Source organism: Crassostrea angulata, chromosome 10 (assembly GCF_025612915.1).
Source record: "Crassostrea angulata isolate pt1a10 chromosome 10, ASM2561291v2, whole genome shotgun sequence".
In the NCBI taxonomy this organism is placed as follows: domain Eukaryota; kingdom Metazoa; phylum Mollusca; class Bivalvia; order Ostreida; family Ostreidae; genus Magallana; species Magallana angulata.
The window spans coordinates 36,560,065-36,570,335 of record NC_069120.1 but is presented as its reverse complement, the minus strand read 5'-3'; the positions used below and the strand labels follow the sequence as shown (position 1 = coordinate 36,570,335).

The 10,271-nt window shown below is 31.0% G+C and overlaps 1 long non-coding RNA gene across 1 annotated transcript; it reads left to right on the top strand.

Annotated features, from left to right (window-relative positions):
- The first annotated feature begins 223 nt into the window (after nt 1-223).
- LOC128166696 (uncharacterized) lies at nt 224-6,321 on the top strand. Its single transcript, XR_008241169.1, has 2 exons — nt 224-702; nt 5,753-6,321. It is a non-coding gene; the product is annotated as an uncharacterized LOC128166696 (long non-coding RNA).
- Nucleotides 6,322-10,271: the final 3,950 nt, after the last annotated feature.

The window sequence follows — 10,271 nt, the reverse complement described above, 5'->3', positions numbered from 1 at the left end:
AGTCGTCTGCGTCTTCGCCAACGATACCGAAATTCGGGCCATACGAGGGGGTATTTCGCGAGTCGGCGCTGTTCTGTTTACCCCGCGGTGTGATTCAATTAGAATCTATTATCCACCGGCTATAGATAACCGTTGCTTTTCCCGCTTTTTAAATCTCTGGCCATGAAAACAGACGATTCAATTGCTATAAGTATGTCTGCTTATTAAATCGCCATGTTTTTTCTAACACCAAAAAAAGAAAAAAAAATCTTCTGTCTTAAATCCCATATCTTACAGAGACCTTCAGAAGCTGTTGAATAGTCGTAATATAGTATTTGTTCGGCCTTAAGGACGGTTGTCTGAAGTCTTTATCCCGGGCTTAAAGACGAACCAATAGCAATTTTTGATCATACGCAAGATATAGGTCTGGCATGATACTAGTTACCCTTTTTTTCAAAGTCCCGTGCATTGGAGTTATATCATGCTAATTGAGCTAAATCCATTAAGACTCCAGTTTTGTGCTTCAAACTTGGTTTTGTTCGCGCAGCGGAGTTTCAGATCCCCTTTAATCCTTAGACCGCCATTTTGAATCGAATGACATTGTAGGGAGGCCCGATCTCTCGTTAGTTTTGCGCCATAGAGAGTCTACAAAAGTCTTGTTTTGGGCTGTAATATTGTGCCCTTCGACGAAATAAAATTGGACGGAAATAATATTTATATAGGGTAAGTTAAACGAAAAATAAAATGCTAGTTTTTAAGTGGTTGGAAAAGATGCTTTTGTCATGGTTAAGTTTAAAATTTCAAATTCATAACAAAGAATAGATGATCGACATCTCGATTTTGTGTTTACTTTTATTACAGAAAGAAGATAAACTTAATTTTTGTTTTTATACATATAGACATTCATTAATCATTTGCATATTTATGTATGAAACACAGACCTATGTGACTTGAATATATTGAGAAATGTTACGAACAAAAACAAGAAAGTTATTTGCATTCTTATAGAACCTCGAATTTTGCTCTGAATATGTTCCAAATGTTGCAATTTTCGTTTACTGTATTAATTGTGTATTAATTTAATTTACTCAGCTATTAGTTCAGCGTTAAAAGTAGAATCAAAGGTAGAGATATAGAGTAAGAGACGAACCATTTATTCATCAAAATAGCAATTACAAACGCAAACATAGAAAAATTCAAAAGTGAGGGTTCATTTCCTCTTTGCAAAAATAAAAAAGGTCAAACTATATATAATGAATAATTCTATCCGGTCATGAAAAAATCCCGGATTTTTGTAAAATACAGGGATAATAATTTTCTTTCAATTATTACCCGTAACATTTATAATCCCTTTTCTCATTTCCAAAATTAGCAATATCTCGGAAAATAATAATCGTAATTTCTTTCTCATTATCGTAAAAATTTGAAAATAATTTAATTCATCTTTTTTCGTAATTTTGTTGTATTAGCTAAAGCCATTTTCTTCTTAGTACGCTATAAGCGGAGAGTGTTTTTAGCACCCAGACGCCATCTTGAAAAGTTAGAAACTTCAGCAAGAATAAATCAATAATTGCGACCGGCGCTCTCAAGTGTTTTCAGATTTATTTGAACAGTAGTTGGTGTTTCATTAATTATCCAATATTTTTCAAACCACAATGAGATGTCAAATACACAATATTTTAATACACAATTGACGCTTAAAACGAGTAAATTTTTAATATTTTCAATATTTTTGCTTTCTTTCTTTTAATTTATTTTATAACTTACTTAAAACTGAAAATGATTATTAAAATAAAAGTAAATATTTAAATAAATTTCTAACGATTAATTAAATTGAATTTTAAGAAGACGTTGCAACGTGATGGAACGATAAAAGGTGAGAGAGAAAGAAAAAAAATACCGTAAATTCTTCCGGTTAAAATTTATCACAACAGTCCTCGACCTTAGCGGGGCGCGATAGACGAACCAATTGCAATTAGGGCGACGCTAATCCAGGACCCGAAGACCTAGTTTTCTTCGTGTAATTGTTTGTAAATTTTCACCTTTAATAATAGAAAATAAATAGCAGAAACACCTGTTGATAACAGACTGAATTTTTTTTTCAATGTCGTCAAATAGAAAAGGAAAAGAAAATGAAAATATTCCAACTGGTAATTACAGATACAATTTTTATATACAATTTGTTTACTAAAATACTGACCTGTGTGTATTTCAAAAAATAAATATTTTGCATATTTGTTCAGGATAAATAAGACAAAATCAGCTCCAAATGAGAATACTGTAATCTATGATTTATAGAAATATAACGCCATTTTTTAACATTTTTTATTAAAATAGATTTGATTATGCATTATTATTATAAGTATTAGAAATTTTCAAATTTTTGAAAAAAGATTTTAAAATTGTAAAATGGAATTAATTCATAAAAATTTAATTGTTCTCAATTTTGAAAATATTTTCATTATTAAAATCAAAATGTTTTTCCGAAATCATTATAACAGAATAATAATAAGGTTTATTTTATAATTCTATATTATCATAAAATATGTCATTTAAAGGTTTGTCTGAAAACATTCACTTATAAAAAAGAACGTAAAAAATAATCTGCAAAAAAAAAATAATAAAGATATGAGAATCGCCTGTGATTACAGTAATATTCCTAGAGTTACAAAATAATTATAAATCCAAATACGGTAACAGGAAAAATAATCTATTGAATAATTTGACGAAACGAAAAGCTTTATAACAGAGTAAATTGGACATTTAGAATACGTTGTTGATTTTGTCAATAAAGTACAAATGATTTGCTGCGCCAATTATTGTCAAGAATAACTGATTTACGATCCGAATTCCATCGATTTCATTCGACCTGTTGTATCTGCCATTCACATTATGAGTCTTAAACATAAAACTCGTGCAAATAAAACGAGAAAAAAAATATTAATACATAACATACGAGACTTACGCGTACAAAAACTTTCAAGTTATAAAGAATAATAATGGTCTTGAAATGAACAATATCTATAGCTCTCAAAGGGGTAAAAATCTATAACTCAAAGGGAATGGAAAGGTTAAAGAACATGCATAAATATCGATAATATGAAGAAATATTTGCCGAGGTTAATCCATGTGCAATTTAATGGATTAAGTGGAATTCAAATGAAAAATTGATAGTAATTTATGATATTGTGTAACTTTGGAGTATCATCTGAAGACATCTTTCTATTTAAACAGATAAATTATCACGCATTTCGAAGTTCAATTAGTTTTTACGTAAGAGAGAAAGTGGAATTTTAAATACTTTATAAAAAAAAAAAGAAAAGCTGAACAATTTGAACAAGCTTGCCTTGAAAGATTTACCCCAAAACGAACACACACAAATTTTAAAATTTGCTTGCTACCGTATTTTAAAACTTGAGCAAACAAAACTGCTCCAGTTATGTAAACGCATTAATGATCTGGTATGACATATATTTAATCAAAGAAAGGACACCGTTTACATGTTACCCCTAATCCCACCCCTTCGTTAGCTTCATTGTATGCGCTAATCCCTCAGACGGGGCAAAAAACCCGCTGGGACAAAGTAACATTTTTGAGACCCTTTGAAAGGTGCGATAGACTTGAAATAAAGTGGGTTTTTTGTAAGACAATTTTTATTTTGTCATCTTACGGGATTTTATGAGTGAAATAAAAACTAAATAAAAAGAATGAAACACAGCAGTATAGTGGCTGATGAAATGAGATTTCATTAACTTTACCACAGAGGTGAGGTAATTTATTATTTAGATCTGGAATATTAACAAAAGTTCGTGAAGATAATTTGGTAAATGATACAACATTGACCGCTTATCACCAGCATGTAAATATCGCTTTTAAAGATAACTTTTGTTTGAAATGCTAAGATAAGACCCAAACCGTTGTCGCTAAGGTGTATGTGGAGAATTAAAAATTTTGATATAACATTTACATATCTTTATACCTTAGCTCTGAATATTGCACTTACCTTGCCAAAAACAAACATGGTAGGTATATCAAACCCACGTGCATTATGCTAAATGTAAACTTAAACTTAGGTCGTGACAATTGCCTCTCAGTAACGATTGATGATTGAGATATAGCTTAAAAGTTGCTCCTTAAATGTGCTCTAATAAACTTCATTTTTCATGTTTTTGAAATTAAATTATCGACCTTTTGGTCGATTTGGTGATTTTAATCAATATGAAAACACCAAGACAAAGAGAAGAAATATTGTTTTATGAATTGCGAACATGAAAATGCAATCACATTCGTTTGATTTTGGTTAGTTTTACAAAAATTGAATCACAATATTAAGTGTGAAAATGGTTTATTTTGGTTATTTCGGCGGCCATGATGGTCACATGACCTCAGTATCAAGTTACACCTCGCCTCAATACTTGATGTCTCCGGAATTTAAATGTGAGATGTTGTTGAAGCGTATCATCTTTTCCCATTGAATTAAGAAACTTGAATTCTTTCGGGTAGTATTAAATGCGATAAAGAATTTCATTTTATTTTACTTACTTAAAACTTTATTTTAACAACCTCAAAATTTTATAATCTTCAATGGTAGATAAGACAAATTTGAAACATAAAAAAGTGATAATATCATTTATATTATTTGCATACAAAAAAATTCATTTGCACTTTATGTATTGAATATTTCAGAAATAGGACAGAGTGTACTTTCCTTCGTTAGATTACTGAGTCATGAAAATATATTTACAGATAGGAACTTGATTTCTGCGCACATCGATGCTGTGCCCAGCGCCCAATAACCTGATTTTTTTCCACATGGGTACTTTTTATTGATCGAGTCAGAAAATGCCACTGAACGAAACATATATTTTGAATGGAATATGGCAAGCATTTTAGCTACGTCACTGTCTGCTGAAACAAAACTTAATTGCCTTTGTAGGTGGGTGGGGGTAACCGCATTAATTTCATATAAACATATTTAAATATATAAAATAAAGTAGGTGCGGTTTTTAAACTTAGAATCATATACTTATACAAGGGCTATTTTTAGCTTGCATAGAGGCCGCATGTAAAACAGAATACGACAAAGTTAAATAAAAAAAGAAAACGCATCAGCAACGAAAATATATCTAGAGATGTTACTTACCCTGTAAAATACAACACTATCTAAACGTTGACCCATCCAGTAGAAATGAATGAAAATATCATTGCAAGTGTGAATGTTTTCCGCCGTCGACCTTTAAGTAGCGACATAGCTCGCCATGGATCATTTTTCAACATGGGGAGCCCAGCCAAACCACGAATGACTTGTGCCGTGGTGCTGGTTTGCACTGTGGCTACTGACAAATGAGAAAATAACTTCCATGTGCAAGAAATAGTGGTGACCAAAGCATAAGAGGTGATTGTTTAATGATGAAATTTGTCATAAACTTGGCACCGTCATTGGACCCAATAAACAGAAGCCCATTAAGACAATAACCAAAGGCCAGACCCATTAGAAGCTAATCCCCTACCTTGTTCCTCTGACTTCCTGAGGTCAACTTCTTTCACTGACTTTCTCTCATCTCTGATTGCTACCTCAATACTAACCAAATTTTTTAAAACTTTTTTTTTTTTAATTCATCTTCTTTGAAAAACCCAATGAATAAAATCTTCCTCCAAATTTATTTATTCTTTGCAGGAACCAATATGAATATATTTTTTTCTTTCTTGAAATAGCCTTAATTTAAATCTTTGAAGAAATGTAATCATTAAACGGAAACATTATTTATTTCAGTTGAACGGGCTGAGAGGTCATGGGACTCTTCACATGGTATCAGGCACAAATATGTTTGATGGACCAAGGCTTTGAAATCCACGATGAAAACCTTTTAGCTGCTCGTCGGGTAAAAAAAACTATATATGATAACTAAAATATTTATCAAAGAAAAATTATGTTTTATTATACACCCATCCTGTTTGAGAAGCGAAACAACACGGTCAAAAGTTTGAATATGATAATTTTTTTAAACCCTCGGGTGAAATTTTGTGCAATTTCTTACAGTGCATTCATTCATTTTAAAATACAACTATTTTATATTACAATGTCAGTTGAGAACATCGTCCAAAGTTTGACAGAAGTATATAGAGCATAAATGCAGTATCCGAATGTTATATTTATGATGTAAAATAGTAGTCTAGAAAGCTTTATTGGGGGAGCAAAACTATAAACATGTCTATTTGTTTTTAATTTCATGTAACTGGACCCATGCTCGAAGCCCATTAACGCCATGCTCAGGAAAATCATACACAGTGTCAAAGAAATTGTAGCTTTATTTCAAAAAATAAAACCTCTGATTTATATAACTCTGTCTCATTTTATTTTTGATAGCCAGTCTTTTATTTCCTTTAAGTTGTAAATCACACTCAGAAATCCAAGAAAATAGTTGGACAACTTCTTTATTACATGGTAAGAGAACGAAAATTTAAAAAATAAAGTGTAAAAGTGTTCCATATTCAACACTGGAAGACTAGCTAGAAAGAATCTGTTTTTATTTGAAAAATAAATAGTAGCATACACGTTCCCTTTGATAGATATTTCGAAGAGGGTTATTACAAGGTCGTGGCGTGGTGAAATGAAAAATAAAGTTTGGATTTCAGTGAGTCAAACAAAACTGTTACATGTTGCTAAGGAAAGCTATGAACATTCTCAATTCATCTTTTGCATCGTCGGTTTATTTTTAGTCATAAAAGCTAATACAAAGTTTTAAGATGGTAATTCAGTGCTGAACTCAATCAATGCACATGCAGAACAGAGGATGATGTTGGTCTAACCGGTTAATTGGTCTCAAGTTTTGATCCTAAAATACGGAAACGATCATGACCTCTTCAAGTAAAAATGTAAAAGAAAAAAAAAATCCTGATTTTGTAAGTTTGTGTTCACTTTAAAAAGAACGGAACAACTGAATTGACGCATGTGATGCAATTTCCAAGCTAATGAGAACTAATATGGATACTATAATATGATTTGAACGCCGAATAACTTTGCCATTTTGATCAATAATCACTGGGTTGGTGGTAGCCATCTCCATTCTACCACAAGGAAACTTTCGCATTGAAAACAAAAAAATTTAAAAATGAATAGCCTCTACCCAGATATGACATAAAATATCTTGAAAGACAAAAAAGCTCTTTAATCAAACCAGGTGTATATTTATCATCTTGGTCAGCGGGTCATTTTTTGCCTTCAACTGTTCGCTTTCTAATGGTAGTAGGGGATTAAGATTGTCAGATTTCACATTGATGTGATTGTCCAATCTTTGTTTTTCTTGTTTCGCTTTGCCATTTGGCAGTGTAAATTCTTTGCCTTGTAGCCAGTGGACAAAATGACAGCAATAATCTAACATTAATCTTACTTTTCGTTCAGGCAATCGGGATGTCTACATCTATATTTAGATAATAGTTTTGAAAAAAAAAATTAAGAGACTTCATGATTATTTAATTACATAAGATTATGTTTATAAAGTGCAAAAATATGACGAGCAATTTTGTATAATGTTTCAACGTTAATGTGTTAAAAAAATTAAGATGGAAGAATCAAGATTTTTTTTCGCCAAACAGACGCTCCCTTTTTTGGATTTTATTTTCTCAAGCTACAGGTGCAATTATTTTGGCTCTAGGTGTGAAAAAGAAATGTCACAAACTTTTTAAATAGAAGACAAACATCGAGAAAACTTGCTGTCATTTGTAGCATTTTTGATACTCAACACCCGGTTAAAGATAAAAGACACAACCTACTGAAAGCAACATTGAAACAAAAAAAGATGCATAAATTATGATGATCAAACATAGTTTTCAGAAATCAGGATAAAGGCAACATTATAACATATTTACTTTTTGTTTAAAACTCATCATTGTAGACTAATTACTTTACAATGGTAAACGCTTTTCAAATTTGACGAAATTTACTTTAAATGATTATTGTTTTTTTTTAATGTGAATGTCATAAACAAGGATAAACATAACAGAGAGAGAGAGAGAGAGAGAGAGAGAGAGAGACTTTGATTTATGTGTATAGTTAGATAGAAAAATGTGCTGATACTGTTTAAAGAAGTGCGAGTTCTTGCTAATTATCCAAACACAAGAGACATAGGCCCTGGTTAGTCATCCATTGAGTTCTTAGACTTTGTTTGGGGGGGGGGGGGGTTGGAATAAAATTATTAATGTTTTACCAATTGAATACTTACAGTCTTAAAAACACTTTAAATCTGGAGAAAAGGATTTCAGTTTAGCAAGCATTTTTTGTGCATGGTGTTTGTAAGCGGAGTCAAATTTCGTGAAAGGAAAGCGAATTCATTTATTGTAGCAGAATATTTTACATTCAATCATAATAATGCTTTCCTTTATTCTTTAAGTTCATGTATCATAATGTACATGAAAATGAAAAATAAAAAAAATTATAATTTCTATTTGTTTATTTATGTTAAATATTTTGCGTGAAATATTACATTATTAAAAGAATTAAAGTATATCTAGGACAACGAAATAAATACAAACATGAAAAAAAAAGATAATAAATATCATTTAAGGTAACATATCATTATTTATAAATATAAACGAAGATAATTCAGGCTATGCCATACGAATATAGAATATTTAGCCAGAAAATTATTGCACCATGTTCTAAAAATAAAATTCATCAGAAAAACTATATCTCAGTGGCATTTATAGCATGTAAAAATTAATTTAAAAAATATATAATGTCTATCCATTTTTAACATAAATCATAATATAAAAAATCCCGCACGAGTTATCCTTCCTGATAATGAAATCAATAGCAGCGTGTCTTTTCAATGCATTTAAATATCCACAATATAACAGATGACAGTCGATGAATATGTGTGTGTATGAGAGAGAGAGAGAGAGAGAGAGAGAGAGAGAGAGAGAGAGAGAGAGAGGTATTAGCAAGTTGTCATTAGATTTATTTCACGAACTAAATTCTCTTTAAAAGGACAGCCAGATTAAATTAATTGAACTGAAAAAGATTTTATGTTTTTTCTCAATAATTTATAGGTGTTGTTATTAAATACAAAAATTATCTTTTGAAAACAATAACGTCTTCGTCTATTCTTTTAATCTCTAATATGCTATTTAAGCTTCATTGTGTTTTTAATTTTCTGTTATCAATTCATTTAGTTGTAATAACTCCATATTTCCTTTTTTAAGAATTAAATAAGTAGATATAAGAGAATGAAACATTTTTTTTATTTAAAAGTGCAAGTAAAGGATATTGAGGTTGTTTAAAATCACATCCTGTTTTCAGCAATAAGTAATAAAGAGAAATCTAGACCCTGAACAGAAAATACTTTTTCATCCAAATCTATAGTGCAATCACACCAAATTTGCCCTGTTCTCTCCCAGTTGGAGCGATAACGGCTAATTTGCGACTATAACTTGCTTCTGGTAGACCAAGTAAAAGAGGACTCTTCCAATATCAGATCGGCTGCAAACGGATTTGCACTATAGACTGTATCGTGGTTGTTTGATGCCAAAATGGGTAACGGTTATCAAGTATTTCGATTCAGTTTGGTCTCATCTGATAGCTGATCTAAAGGAATACGTTTTACTTAATTGCAGTGAAACTATCGTTAAGCAAGTACACTGGGTTTTATAGTTTTGCGAAAGGCGCATAGTTGAATAATCTGAAATTAAAATTTGAATTTTTTATAGAGTAAAATGAAAATTCGATTCATTGAAATTTACATAGCTAGACAAAGAAACAAATGCCGTGTTCATGACAAATTTAGAGGCTATCGTCATGCATTGGTTGATAAAAATTTAACGAAACCATGTAAATGAACGCGGCAATGTCCATGGCGTAGGTGTAAACCAAGTTCAAATGTTCGGATGAAATACAAATTACAAAAACCAACCTTCTTTTTACGTGATTCTGGCAAAAGATCCTGTACAGATAACTTAAAGAACAAGTTCCTGTGGACGAAATGACTGACCTTTTTAATCACATACTACAAGAGGTTCCAGGGCAAATGAGTTTGGTCACTAAAAAGACCTACAAAGATTTGTAAAATCCTGTAATAACTAGGTATGGTAACACGGTCAGTCATTTCCTTATGATCAGTTGTGGGTTCTCTCAGAATAAACCATACTATTATTGAAATGATGAATAAACACATATTCATCTTCAGAAGATTTATTTGATAAGACAAAAAAAAAGAGATTAAACAAGATTGTTATGTCGGTTTAAAATTATTTTTTAACGTTGTAGAAATATAAATGCGTGCATGTAATCAAATACT